Source organism: Zalophus californianus, chromosome 7, assembly GCF_009762305.2.
Source record: "Zalophus californianus isolate mZalCal1 chromosome 7, mZalCal1.pri.v2, whole genome shotgun sequence".
NCBI lineage: Eukaryota > Metazoa > Chordata > Mammalia > Carnivora > Otariidae > Zalophus > Zalophus californianus.
In genome coordinates this window covers 125,096,240-125,112,044 of record NC_045601.1, presented here as the reverse complement: position 1 = coordinate 125,112,044, position 15,805 = coordinate 125,096,240, and the positions used below count along the sequence as shown (strand labels likewise).

The 15,805-nt window shown below is 40.8% G+C and overlaps 1 protein-coding gene and 1 non-coding gene across 15 annotated transcripts in view; one reads left to right on the top strand and one right to left on the bottom strand.

Annotated features, from left to right (window-relative positions):
- Positions 1–15,805, bottom strand: part of FARS2 (phenylalanyl-tRNA synthetase 2, mitochondrial) — a 537,883-nt gene that overhangs the window by 374,723 nt on the left and 147,355 nt on the right. The window lies entirely within an intron of this gene.
- Positions 13,838–13,943, top strand: LOC113928123. The gene has a single exon (XR_003521805.1). It is a non-coding gene; the product is annotated as a U6 spliceosomal RNA (small nuclear RNA).

The following is a 15,805-nucleotide window of genomic DNA, read 5'->3' as shown; positions in this document are numbered from 1 at the left end:
GTAGCAAGAATCCATAGAGTCGCAAGGATGGGGTTAGGAAGTGAATATAAAACGTGAACAGGGGTGAGCTGCCATAATTTCATGCACCAATACTGCTTTAGGCGCCCTATATAAAATAGTGCCGGTTTATCCTAATTAAATCATTAGTGCACGAGGTGCAATAAATCTCTCAAAAAATAATTAAGTTTGCCTTTCAAATGCATGAATATGTGTAAGGGCATCCGTGCGGACAGTTGTTTGGGGAGCGCTACTTTAAAACCAAACAGAGGCTGCATGATGCTTTGCCTCATCGACAGGAAGGCAATGAATGGCAGAGGCCACACATACTTCCAAAGACAAAATGGAGCGCAAGGAGGCGGGTATTCCTGAGGCCCCTATTATATGACACCCATGCTTGATGCAGGTTACCTCAACCCTTTCCTTCTTCACTAAAGGAAAGAACAGAACCAAATGAAAAGAGCAGTAGAAATGTGGAATTGAAGTGCTTCAGCGTTGAACAAATAAATGATCCTCACAGAGGTGAGAAAGCAGAAGAAATAGTGCTCAGCTCCAAAAGTGGTTCAGAAGAAACCGTCCAGAAAGAAAAGACATGGATTTATGACATTGTTGTTCACTGTATCACACTCTGAAAGATGAAACAGCATAGCAAATAATCAAAATAAAACCTTCATTCAAGGAGCCCCTGAGGTGACTGGGGGCTCCTAAAGGCAAGGTCCCTCAAAGACATCCAGTGAGGACACGTTAAGCATGTGGGTTGCACAAGAGCCCATGTTCACTTGCTTTTTAATTTCCTCTTTATGCTGCTGAAGTAACTCCACCTTTCCTGCCTGAAGTGTCACGCCGAGCCTGACCTCATGGTGAAGGAAAAAATTAGGCTCACTCTCTGAATAACCCAAACAAGCTAAGAAAGTACTGGAACAAGAAGGCAACATTCAGAAAAATACATCTGAAACAGATATAATATTTTCGAGTTACAAAGCATTTCGGCATTTAGAACATTGAAACGAGTATGGTAAGGTCACTTCAACAGCATTTGAAGTTCTGACCAGCTGGTACACCAGTCAGCCACCCAGTTCAGCTCATTCTAGGTTCTGAAGTCAGTCTTTGCCTGAGGTAATAGAGCAGAAGTCTAAAGCCCTGTGGGACAGCACTCTTGCTCTGCCCAGTAGCAAATGCAAGCACAAGAGTAGTGAACATATAATCCAAGATCATGTTAATGGGAAAGTATTGCCAAGCGACACAGCCAAATGAAACAGCTTCGGTAGAAAGGCTGAGAACAAGAGAGAAATGAGGTGATAACTATGAATTCAGGCTATGCAGACCAGCATTTTAATAAAGAGGAAGAGGGAGGAAGTGAAAGGAGAAGGGGAAGGAGAAAGAAGACAAAGGAGGGCAGAGATGGAAGAGAAGGAAGAGGAAAGGAGGAAGACCTTTCAAAGCTCAACAATGGTGCCTCAGTAACACTTCGGTCTGCCGATGTGTTGTTTCAGAATGAAGCTTATGCCTACAAGTCACAAAATATTTCAGCAAGCTGACATTTTTTAAACTGTTTCATTTAGCTGTATGACTCTATTGGAAAGGATGTGACTCAAAAGATTACCAGCTTAATTAGATGGCAAAAAAGTAAAAACAATAATAGTCTTTGAGTAACAAGTAAAGAGAATTCTTTGGCAGTTGGGGGGGAGGGGGGAGCAATAAGAAGGGGGTAAAGTGAAAACCCAAAGGTGCCAACGGAATATGAGACACTTATTAAATAGCTCTGCATGACAAAGCTTCTTTCTGATGGATTTTGAAATTTCCTGGAGCTGGGAACAGGATGCCAGAGAACTAAGTTCTACACAGAGGAACGGCTCAGAACAACACCTCCCCACTGACAACAGAAAAAGGGACCAGAGAGGAGACAGTTTCATTCAGAAATTTTCCGGAATGACTGCACTGCAGATTACATGAAACAAATGCTCTCCTCCTTCTTACTCACGAAATTATCAGCAAATTCCCTATCGGTCATAATGACTTTGTTATGACGGGCCTCTTACAGGAACTAAGAGAGGTTCCCACTTACGTGTTCTGCTGAGCAGTAGGTGAAAACAGAGGGTACATCAGTGAACACGGACATAATGTGGACCAGAGAGACTTTTTTATTCTAAATTGTATAGCTTCAAAACTACAGGCCAGTATAAAATCAGTGCCATCTAGAGGCAAAGAGGATAGGGAACTGCTACCACTGACGATGGTGCACAATCTCTTCAACAACAACAAAAACCACTCTTTGCTAGTCCTCATGAACCCATTTTTTAAAAGATTTTTGTCTAGGGGCGCCTGGGTGGCTCAGTCGGTTAAGCGTCTGCTTCAGCTCAGGTCATGATCTCGGGGTCCTGGGATCGAGCCCCAGCAGGGAGCCTGCCTCTCCCTCTCCTTCTCCCTGCCGCTCCCCCTGCTTGTTCTCTCTCTCTCTCTGTCAAATAAATCAATAAAATCTTTCAAATAAATACATACATACATACATACATAAATACATTTACTGGATAGTAATACTTTATAAATTAGAGACACATAACTGATACCAGTTGATACTTATTTTTCTTTGTAGACTTCTTCACCCCTTTAATTGTATGACTTTCAAAGAGATGAAAAGTAGGGTTTTGGGGTTTTTAGTTTTATTTTAGGGAGAAAGAGAGCAAGCATGGGGGGAAGGGCAGAGGGAGAAAGAGTCTTAAGCAGACTCCACACTGAGCGCGGAGCCCCATGCAGGGTTGGATCTCACGACCCTAAGATCACGACCTGAGCCAAAACCAAGAGTCAGATGCTTAACCGACAATGACACTCACGCGCCTCAGAAGGAGGGTTTAAGATAAAACAATCCCAAAGACACAAGAGAGAGAACATTAAAATTGCTTGTTCAACTCAAGTTTCTGAATTATCGGTAGACAAGTATTCCTCTCCCTGCCAAAGGTAATTGAAAAGGCCACAGCAAGAAGGCTTGGAAATAAATAAATAAAAATAAATATAGATAATAATATATAAAAATTGGTTCACTAATTGTGACAAATATGCCATACTAATATAAGATGTCAATAACAGAGGAAACTGGGTGTGGGATACACAGAACTCTGTATCGTCTCTGCAATTTTTCTGTAAAACCTAGAAAGATTCTAAAATAAAAAGCTTATTACAAAATTGAATATAGGGACTACAGACTCCTTTGACGTCAGCTGCTAAAGAGAGATTAATGCCCAAAGAGCAATATTCCGAACTCTTAATGTGAAGGAAGACAGGCTACCATGATTTGTAATCAACCGAGGAGCAACAGGAAAGACCCCATAACTTCAAGAATTAATACCACCATCACAATGCCTTGAACATAGCAGATCCTTAATGCATGGCTTCTTAACTACCTGATGAATTTAGAACTGCCTCCATAGGCATGTGCTGAGTCAAGAACCAAACCTTGGAGAAAGTACTAGCTGTTCTGTCTAGTCAGAGACTAGACAGAGTCTTCAGAGACTTCAGAGACTAATCAGGTATGTCACTCCTTAAAGGTGTCTGTCTCACCTACATGACTTCTGCCAAGAAAAAAAAAAAAATGACCTTTCCTTCTTACTGAAAAAGAGAAATCATCAGATAGGAAACCCCTTCCATTCCCAGTTATTAAGCATTTGCCTTGCAGTCATCCTTCAGTCCTTCATGTCCACCTTAATTTAAAATTTAAAAAAAGAGAGAAAAGAAAAGAAAAGAGCCCCTTCCTCTGGTCAGGCGCCAGGCCTTCCAGTGACAAGAATATACCTTCTCCCCATCACTCTCTGTCTCCTCCGAAGTTCTTACTTAGAAATCATCCCACATCTCTTCTTCTTTTATTCTCTTTTCTGGCTCTTTCTCCTCAGGACAAATATTTAACTCTTCCCTTTCAACAGTCCACAAAAGACACAAAGCTCCCTGTCATCCCATGTCATGCTACTACCACCCGCTCTCCTCTGCCCAAATAAGTTGGCTGCTCTTTCTTGGTCGTATTCACAGCTTCCGTTTCCTTCCTTTCCTGTCACAAAATATTTGTATTCCACAGGCCTCATTTTCAGCTTTGTTCACTTCTGATTCTGCTTACACTCCCCTAGATGACTATAGCCAAACTCTTAGCTGCAACTCTGGCCATTGACCGTAAATCTCTACCTCCATCCTAGGCAACCGTGCCAGGGCCCAGACACATCCAAGTGCCTGCCTACTGAACAAGGCCACCTGCAAATCCTCCATCGAGACGTATCCCAAACTCAACTAGCTCTCCTGACCCCAACCCCAGAACCTACTTCTCCTCCTGTCATCCCAAACTCGAGGAATGGGACCAAGAAAGCAGATCAAATACTTTCCCCTTTCCCTCACTTCCCTACGTGCAGCCACCAAATCCTACCTTTTTAACATCTTTCAAGTCCATTCTTTCTTACCTGCGATCCCTGTTGTTTCTTTGGCTTGGCCTGCATTGGCTTTCTCTCAGATGATTATAAATAATCTTCTAACCAGTCTCCTCATGTCCAATGCTAACTACACTGCTCCATTCCATGGGCTAACCTAACAGAATTATTTTTCTAAAATGCCAATCTGACTTGCATCATTCTCATAACTTAAAAATTATTAAAGACTCCTTAGTATTTTTAAACTAAAGCTCAAATTCCAAAGTTACATAGAAGACCCTTCATGAAGCAGTTTATACTTCTCTCTAACTTCATCTTCTATTATTTCCCCTTGCTCCAGCCACCCCACAACACATGTTTCCTCATGCCTTCAAATATGCTACTACCACAACCTGGAACAGAACTCCCCTTCTCTGCCAGGACAACTTCAAATTTCTCTCGAAGATTCTCCGGTAAGCCTCCTACTATTACCCCAGGGATAAACATTTCCTTCTGCACCTTGGCCATATCTCTTTCACTGTACTGACTGTTGAGTTTCTAGTATATTTATCTGTCTCCTTCATCAGGCCATAAACAACAGGAACAGCACTTAGTCAAGACCTTAGTTTACAACTATCCTGTTTCTGCTGTGGTTCCTAAGAACACATGGCATCCAAACACAAAGGCGATCTATATCCAACTCAGCTCAACAAAAACCTGTCACTAAGCAGATCGCCTCTGAGCCCCAGGGACTAGCCAGTCACCTGGAGAGTGACAGATAAAGCCTGTAATTCTGATGAAAACAGCCCCATATATTTGGCAGGCTCACTGCTTATTAATTCTTGGTTCACAGGCAGGGAAATAAGAATCACTTCTAAAAAGAAGCACTTTCACATATCTTACCATAGGAACTCCCAAGCCCTCATTCCCCCTGAATACAAAAAGCAAATTCAACTACGTTATTCAAATCCAACTAAAGCATTTCAGCAAATATTAAGTATTCAAATCACTTTGGAGAAAGGACCAGGATGTCTTAGTGAGATGAATAGACAGACATATTAAAGGCATAGCAGACTCATCCAAGTGGATTTCAGCTGCTAATTTCCACAGTTTTTAATTTCTTTAAACAATTGGGCCCTAAGTGAAATCTTCTACTGCTCATCATTTGGGAAGACTTGTGTTTGAAAGGGCCCAGTTAAATACAACTCTGTCCTGAGGTCTCTGTGGGAAGTCCACTACTGTTCTAGCTAATTGATACTGAAGCAGTTTTGTCATTCCCTGGATTTTCTGTAACGTACCACATGCCAATTAATCAAGTTACAGAGATTAGCAGAGGGGAGGGAATGCATTAAAGCTCTGCACTGCAAAAGTAGACTTTATTTTCTCTCCCTACTGCTTATCTCATTTCCTCTCCTTGCTACGGAACTTTGTGCCAGTGGAGTAATGGGAAGAGATTTGAAACAGTCAGTGTTCTGCGGTGAAAGATGCTACAAAAATACACTGGTAGTTGAAAACCAACTTCTGCCAGGCAGTTGAACAAAATATTGGCTGTCAAGGGGGCTCTACAAAACGAGAAGCTCGAGTTTCAAACGCTTTCTCAGGGAACCCCCCATACTAGACCTTCATTTGCAAACTCAAACAGGTCCCCATTGAACAACACAATCTTTCCAAATCTCCCCTAACTGATGCCTCCATAAAAGAAAACTCAAGTTAAATATATCATAGAGGCTATTCACTTCCTTGTTTAGTGACAAATCACATGTTCTGAAGAAGCCAGCGTCAGGAAATCCTCAAAACAGCAAGTCGGCGCCCACCTGACTCCACACAGCTGTTTTCCCCGCACGCACAGAGGCTGTGCTCTGCAAGAATGTCAGGGGAGCGTCATCAGTGACTCCTGGCTCCCCTCCCCAGAGATACTGCCAAAGGCTTCTGGCTAGTTCGGAAATCTGGTCAGCTTTTTTGCCTGCCTTTATTAACTCTAGCATATCATGACAAGTTTATTTTTCAGCACTTTTCTTCTCTTAGGGGTTCTCCTAGGGGTACCAATGGGAAAAGGAAGTAGATTAATATTCTGCCAAGCTCTAGCCTATAGAGAGAAAACATCAGAAACTTCAGTCCATCAAAGCAAGGAAATTACGTGAAGCTGTACACAAACTAAATGAGAGATTAAATGTTTGGGCGTGTGGAGGCAAAAAGCAACAATGGCAACAATAAAAAACAGGCGGCCCTGGCAAGAACCAGTTCTCATGACAACCCCCTTTTAAAGGGGAAGAAAACGTCATCCATTCTGCTGTCACCTTTCAAATGGTGATCTCTCGTCACCCTCTTCCTAGGTCATAATGACAGATAAAACAGAGAGAAAGAGATTCCATTTTCTTCTTCGGGTGGCTAAACAGCTCATTCACGATGCCAGTGGGTGAAATATAACAGGACCACGGCCCCATCTAAATTCTATCACCACTCTAAAGGGAAGATGACAGAAGACATATTACTAATCAGTCAACAGAAAAGATAGCAGTGGCTTTAAGTGAAAGGAAGGAAGGAAGGAAGGAAGGAAGGAAGGAAGGAAGGAAGGAAGGAAGGAAGGAAGGAAGGAAGGAAGGAAAGAAAGAAAGAAAGAAAGAAAGAAAGAAAGAAAGAAAGAAAGAAAGAAAGAAAGAAAGAAAGACAAAGAAAGAAAGAAGGAAGGAAGGAAAGAAAAGTAAAGTAAAAGTAAAAGTAGATCAGATCTAAAAAGCAGGACCCAAAAGGTACCTGATTCATGTTGATACACAGCTGGATCTATACTTAACCAACACAAAAACGGCAGACATCTATTTTTATGTTAATATAAGGGGATGGCTGGAAAGTGAACATTTGCCAGGCACCTCCCACTTGTCAGGAATCATGCTAAGTTCTTTAACCACAACTCAGGAATTGTACTTGTTTTAATTAAGGAAACCAAGATTCAAAGTGGGTAAGTCATTTATCTAAGGTCACCAGAGAGTAAGTAAGTTGCAGAGCCTGGATTTGACTCCCCTCACACCAGCTCAAAAGTGGGTGATATTTCCAGAGTAACAGGCACTGCTACCAGAAACATTTTCCATCTATGAGGCCAAGACCCACAGATGGGCTCAAACAACCCAAAAATTCAAGTCTTCTATTCAATCCCAAAGGGTGAAAAATGCAAAATTTCATACTTTCACACTTTCATGTGCAAATAAAGGTAACTTACTAGTAACTGACTACGTTGTCTACTAGGAGTTACTTCAAATATGGCATTCACAGAACAAAATTAAGGACTTAGGAGAATTGACTAGGGACTTCCAGCATGCCACTACAAACTCTGGCTGCCCAAGAAGAGTGTGATGGTTAATTTTATGTGTCCATTTGACTGGGTCAGAGAGTGCCCATATATTTGGTTGACCATGATTTCCGGATATGTCTATGACAACGTTTCTAGATGAGATTAACAGAATCTGTAGGTTGAGTAAAGCAGATTGCACTCTCCAGTGCGACTGGGCCTCATCCAATCTGTTGAAGGCCAGAATAAAATAAAAGGCTGAGTAACAATTTTTTTCCCTGTGCCTGACTGTCTTTGAGGCAGAATGACAGTCTTCTCCTGTCTTTGGACCTGTGGATTTCAGCTGGAACTTATACCATGAGAAGCATGGCTTTGGACTCAGACTAGAACTCTATCACTGGCTCTCTGTGGTCTGACTTCTCAGCCTCCATAATCATGTAAGCCACTTCCTTACAATAAATCACTTTATATAAATCACACACACACACACACACACACACACACCCTCTAGGGTTCTGTTTCCAAAGAATCCTGGCTAACACAAAAAGACAACACCAAGAAGCTCTTATAGCCCTGGAGCACACTGAAAAGTCAGAATCTCCACAATTCACTAGGAGGAGACTATCAGTTAATCTTCAGTGGTATCCTAGGTTGGTTGTAGATGTCAAATGCTGGTAGAGCTTTTGAACAATAAATCACTGTTAGTCCTATCACTGTGGATATATTTATTGTGGATTATTTGACAAATGCTATAGTATATATTGATGCATGATGGAATCAACATCTAACAACTAGATTTTAAAATTATATTTGATACTTTGGTTCAAATAAGAATCATTTATACCACTGTTATCAAAGCAGATAGATATATATTCTACATGGTCCCACCATCAAATTCCCTAAGAAATGACACATCATTGTTATCCCAAGTTTTTGCATGGAAAAGATAACAGAGTTGGGGCAACTGAACTGAGGGTCCTTCACCTCACTAAGAGTCAATCTCCTTAAAATATTGAGAAACGTCACCTGGATGATAAGGTGATCCCAAATCCCTCTGAAACTGCCTCTCACTCATAATCTTATAGTGAGAAAGTTATTCTTTCCATTTGTCTCATGTAAACCCTTCTCTGTTTTGATTTAAGCCTAGGTCATTAACCTTAAATGAAACATACCATGAATTATCTAAACCCCAATACATGCCAGGCCTCCAAGAGTCACCTTTTACTGGATGTGTGCTAAGATATGATCCCCACAAGACCCATACAACCCAACTCTGTACCTGAGTCCAATCTCAAGGTAGCTCTCTACCTTACAAGCTTCCAAACATTGAACAAATATTTCCATTTCTTCGATCTGGAATGGTCACTACATAGGAATGTCCTGTGCCCCAAGATATAGGCTCTCAGATTTAGGCAGAAATTGTTCCCCTGACTTCCCCAAAGACATTCAAGTCACCCACCTATTCCTAGACAGCCTCTGACTCTTAGCTCTTGACTTCAACCTTGATCCTCCAATCACCCCAACAGCCAACATCTGGTCATTCCCAAGTCAGGCAGCATTCTCTGTCTTCCTATGGCTAACACTCACCTCTGCTGCTGTTCATGTAATCCACCATCAAACATAATCCCAGCCTGGATCCCAATGCGATCTAAGAGAGGTATTATAAGAAACAGTAGAAGTGGGAAGAGAGAAATGCTAAGAGAATAGGAACAACACTTCTTCCGGTTTACTACAGATGTACAGGCTGGGAATTATCAACATGGAGACTGAACTATCTCCTTGACAGTGACTTCTAATCCAGGAATATATCATACCCCTTAAACTACATACAAAATCGTGTGTGTGTGTGTGTGTGTGTGTGTGTGTGTGTGTGTGTGTGTGTGTGTGTGTGTGTGTGTGTAGTATCCAAATCTCTCAGCAGATTCCCAAATAGTAAAAGAAAAAGGCTAGAAATCATTGCAATGATGAAATGCTATCAATCATATAAACAACATTTAGAAAGTCTCCATATAGGTGAAAAATAGCATTGTCTTTAAATGATATATCTAGTTTAAGAAAATTGTTTTATCTTTCAAATTCATTCCTATTAACTAGTTTATAATTTCAGAGACCTACTGCAGGATGAATGTGGGGGATGACATTAGACAGAAGATTTGAGGACAAAGTTTCAGAAAGAAGACACCTAAAGTGCCAGTCAAATAGCAGGAGCATCATCTTTTCCATCTAAGAGCAGACTCAGGTATCTGAACTGACAATTCAAGAAGATGTGCATATCACGGGTTACTAGCTGGTTCTGAGGCTGGCTGGTACAGCAAACTCCTTCTCATTACCTTCCCACCCATACCTACCAAACTGAAAATGTGAAATTACACCACCCCTTCCATAGAAAGTAGGTTTCTGTAATGTGCACCACACAAAGAAATGCAGTCTCCAGCAAGGTGTGAAGTCTACTGTGAAAGAGCATAATATCACTGTGAAAATATTTTTGCTACTTTCACACATCACTTCAGCTAGTACAAAAAATACTGCTACTGTAATTATGTGGATTCAGTAAAACCTAATGAGGCCCTCTTGGCCTCCAACAGCAAATGCAGAATGTAAATGATAATGATTTTCCTGAGATCTTCAAGGATTGAGATGTGGAGGATATTCATCTGTTTTTCTCCAGATCCTATACTGGTTCCAGCTTTTACCCTTCAGAATATCCTCTGTCCTTTATGCACCCATGTACTAAGAACAAGCAACTAGACAGCTTGTCCACAGCCTAAATTATAATCAGAAATTTTAAATTAGAATCAAGGACAAAAGTCTGTGCGTCCCTAAATGTGACTTGCCCTAGCAACCTATTTATTGGGTGAATAACAGCCTAACTTCCTAAAGACTTCTAGATATTCGGGAAAAGGAGCAAGTTGGCTGTGCTAGTTATCAATGTATTGCCTCTCAGACACAAATCAATCCACCATTGACTGCTCTTGAAAACTGAGTTGGGCCCTTCAAATATTTTTCCTTTGCCAGCAGCACCGTCAGTAGAGGTCCCCGAAAAGGCCCACATTACAAAGGAATTCCTGCTGGATCCCAGGTGTCCTGTAGCATAAGCAGGAGCACTAAGCTCCCCAGGAGCTCCCACAGTGGACAGCTGCTTCCGCCACGGCCCTTCCTAGGCAATTTTATAGCAGAGTGCTTCCTACAAGACACCACCCTCAAATAGCTTTCCTCGGCCCCTCAAAAAGCAGATTTCCAACAAGTTCCAGAATGCAGATATCCAGCAATTTCACCAGCATGAAACCACTACCACCTCTGTGCCATTCAGTGAGCCACAGTTGGGGGATGGAGGCGGAGGACTCTTCCTTAGGGGTTCAGTGTCAGTCCTAGGGGTAGCAGCTGCTCATTTATCTGCAAGTCCTATGCTCTCTAGAGTTCTCTTTACTTCTTACTAGCCAATCCCTCATTGCCCCAATTTTCTATGTTATAGTTAATAATTCTTTAAATTGAGCTTTCCCTGATCCATTACTATGTGGTTTCTGTCCTGCAATCCAGCCCTGAATGATATACCTGCTCCTCTGGAAGGCTGGAACATGAGAAATAGCTCTAAGAATGTCCAGCTAGAAAAGCTGACAGGTGAACTGCCATGCACTTAACTACATTAGCTGCCATTCTTTGCAGACTGGAGGCTGGCAGACCAGAACGAAGGAGACATCCAAACACCACATTTACCAACTTCTACTCTGTGCAGGATCCTGGGCTGAACAGGAGACACCCTTAAGGAAGTGACCAACCAGTTGGAGAAACCAGACATATACAAAGTAAAAGTTCAAGGCGGGATGTACTGAAAGCTCAGTGAGGGTCATAATGCTATAGGTAAGTGACATGGTCTCAGGCTAAGAGGCTATGAGTTTCTATTTTGTCATAGCAAGAACAAATTATCTGCAAAAGCCTTGTGCCAGAGAAAACAGACTGGTCTCTCTTTAAATGGTTCTCCAACCCCCCCTTTGTCCTCCAATAACGGGGTATTACTCAAATCCAATATATTGTGGACTCCTGGCTGTGACCAGTTGCCTTCTGCTTCACTGTCAAGAGACATACCTAAGTAAACACTCGAGTGGAGAAAAGGAATATAAAAAAAGAAAAGCCATTTCAATTTAAGTGTGTCTTTGACAGAAGGAGTCCTTCCTAAAAGAGTTTAAAGAGGAGATTAGGGAAACATGGTGACTATAATCTATCAAGGCCAAATAAAAGTGCCTTCAATAAAGCCCCTCCACATGAGGCTATTAAGGAAACCCAATAACCACATGGTGGAGAATAAAACCTTGTCATTCACTGAATGATAGAAAAGTGATTCAGGGTAGAAAGCAGGAATAAAGAGACTACCTTTGGCTCACCACAAGAGTAACAGTGGGGAAGCTCAGGAAAAGAAGCCCAAGAACAGGAGGGTTCTAATGAACCATCTGGAAGGTGGGAGAGAATATCAAAGGGAGCAAAAATGAAATTTTCTGATGATAAATGAGAGTGGTTTTCTAACAAGGATGAACCACAAAGGATGCCAAAGGGGTTGTTTGAAATGAAGGATATCTACTCCACTTGGATTGAATAATTACAGGCAAGGAGCACAATCCATGGAGGGAACCCCTTAACCACACTCCTACAGGAAGAAATGGGGAATGCCAGTGATTATTTTTAAAGAATAGGCAACTGAGATGGGATGGAATATGAACTGGACCTCTGAATGAAGTAGTATTTCAGTAATGTGTTGTGGTCCAAATTATAACAAAGCTTACTTCTCTGTATACCTTTACTTACCTCTTCTATATAAACATTCCCCTTTGTTTCTGTGTGAATATGCATGAATCACTATTAATTATAGAACGTTTACAACTTCTCAATAACATAACTATGTCTTCATTTATCAAGACATACGTGTATTTACTTAGAAATATAAGACTTTACTTTGTATTTCATAGGCTGGTAAAAATTTCAAAGAATTCTAGAACTAAGATAAATTTGGCAATGCTTTATTTTGGAAATACAGGCATATTTTTAAAATACCATCACCATCATTTCATAAAAGAATATTTAAGTAAGTAGCAAGGAAATCATCTCGGGAAAAGGAAGAGTCCTTTGAAGTGAACAAATATACATTTATAAAACTTGCTACATTCCTCTTATATCAGTAATTTTCCTGTAAGATCCACAAAAACTTGGTCATGGACCAGGACTTAAGACACTCAAGTTCAAAAACTACCAGCCAAGAAAACAAAGACAAGAGAGATACACAAATTCTTAAAATTAAAAGAAAAAGAAGCAGTGAGAAATTTTTTTTTATACTACTGAAGACAGAAATAGGAAGAAGGGAAGGCTGATCATGAATAATCTTAAATTCAGGAGGAAGTGTGGCTTGCATATGTGTGTACGTGATAAAACTGACCCAGAGGAAGTCATCAAAGGGGAATGGAGACAATGAAGACACACTGAGGAAACAAAGAGTCTGCAGCCCAGAGTGAAGAATAAATTGCATAGCATCCTACCTCCTCCACGGCCCCTCGGTGCACTCACTGTGCTCAGAGTGCATTCCCAGGAATCGTACACAGGGCACAGCTGGCGAAACAGGACAAGGCATCTCCAGGGACAAAAGGAAAATATAGCTTCTCTGAACACGGTCCAGGTATGTACTTATTAATTTTTTTTAAATCAGATTAAATAGATACAGGATTTGGATGGGCTCCCTCTGGTGGGTCTGTCAAACACATGAGATTTGCTATTCTTTGCAAAATGAATGCCTCACATGTTTGGTAAAAATTTAGTTTGAAGCAACCGAACAGTGGTGCTCAAACTTTTTAGTCTCAAAATTCCTTCCAGCCTCCAAAAAAACTCATAATATTTGGCATTATTTGCAAACAATAATGGTGCCTACTATCACTCATCTTCCCTTTACCTGCCAGGTAATCAGTGTCTTGAGTTTGATTTTTATCATTCCCATATATTTTTTCACACCTACCTACATATTTATCTAACAAAAAAAAAAAAAAAAACACTGTATGTGAAATGGCGGGGGAATGGGTGTGAAAGAGAGAAGGAAGGAGAGCTAGAGCAAGTGAAAGAGACAAAGCATGAGCAAGTACACAATGAGAACACTTGTTATTTGGGCATATTCTAAAATATCTATTAAAGGGTGCTTGGGGTGCTCACTTCGGCAGCACATATACTAAATTGGAATGATACGGAGAAGATTAGCATAGCCCCTGTGCAAGAATCACACACAAATTCGTGAAGCATTCTATATTCTTTTGAAGAAGGATAAAATATTAAAGTGCTTTCTAGATCTCAAAAATTAATTAATTAATTAAAAATAAAAATAAAGGGCACCTGGGTGGCTGAGTCAGTTGAGTGTCTGCCTTCAGCTCAGGTCATGATCCCGGGGTCCTGGGATCAAGTCCTGCATCAGGCTCCCTGCTCAGCGGGGAGTGTGCTTCTCCTTCTCCCCCTTCCCCCAGCTCATGTGGGCTCACTCACTCTCTCTCAAAAATAAATAAATAAAATCTTTTAAAAGAGAGAGAGAGAGATCATGGGCACCTGGGTGGCTCAGTCGGTTAAGCATCTACCTTCAGCTCAGGTCATGATCCCAGGGTCCTGGGATGGAGCCCCACATCAGGCTTCCTGCTCAGCGGGGAGTCTGCTTCTCCCTCTACCCCATACCCTGCTCAAGATCTCTCCCTCACACTCTCTCTCAAATAATTTAATTAATTCATTAATTTAAAAGATATAGTCAAGGGGCACCTGGGTGCTCAGTTGGCTAAGCGTCTGACTCTTGATTTCAGCTCAGGTTACAATCTCAGGATACTGAGATCGATCCCTGAGTCAGGCTCTGCAGGAGCAGGGAGTCTGCCTGAGATTCTCTCTCTCCCTCTCCCTCTGCCCCTTTCTCCCACCAAAGTCGTGCATACATGCACACTCTCTCACACTCTCTCTCCCACTAAAAAAAAAAAAAAAAATGGATATCATAGTTTGGTATCACTCATAACTTATTGATTCCCTGAATATTGTATTAAAACCTCATCCATGTTAACATAGATGTTCTATGTTAGCTGCAATAAAGTACTCAATGTACAAATAGAGCCAATTGTCCTTTATTCTTTACATTTAAAGAAAAAAAACACCAGATTACAGAGTATACAATCAAAAAAAAAAAGACCAAGTAACTCTACAAAGTGGTGGCAACTATATACACTCCCAAAAAAAGGATGTAAGATTTGTGGTTCCTCTAGATTCTTGCTATTGTCGAGGTTATTAATTTTTACTAATCTAATGGGTTTGGAACAATATCTGGTTCTTACATATTTTGACTTTGCATTTGTTATTTACTGATAAGACCGGTCATTGCTTGTTGGCCAATCACATCTATTGATAGGCTGTTAATGCTGATGAGTTATTAATTTTTTTAAAATTCCACAATAAACTATTCATACAAAGAGCGTACAGTATATTGTTTTTGAAGAATAATAAAAGCACATACATGTGTGCTCACCACCCATATCCATTTTCAGAAAAGAAAACAGTACCAAAAACTTTGAAGCCCCCTTCATGCCCCTACCTGATCACAATCCCTTTGCCATTCCTAACAGAGGTAACAACTAAATTTTTTCATTATTCCTTTCCATCCCTTAATTTTTCCACACATGCATGAACCCCTGAGTAACATATTGATTAATTTTACCCATTTTTAAAACTCTACCTAAATGCAATCATACAATGTTAGCTTCTGTAACTTTCTTTCTTTGCCTAATATAACTTTGCAAATTCATTCATGTCAACGCATATAGTTGTGATTTACTCATTTTCACAGATATGACTCACATACCATCGGATAAATATGCCACAATTTACTTACCTGTTCTACTCTAGGTAGAAATATGGGTTGTTTCAGGTTTGGGCTAATACTAAGAGGGCTGTGAACATTCTCATCTATCTGCTAATAGGAGCACTCAAGAACACATCTAAATATATACGTGGGAGTGAGATTTCAGGCCTGTGTTTTTATACTCCCCCAGAGCACTCCCATGGCTCGATGTATTGACCACACTTGGTACTGTCAGACTTTCCCTACTGGATTCTTTTTTTTCAAACTAAAACATTTTAATTTGATCAACAT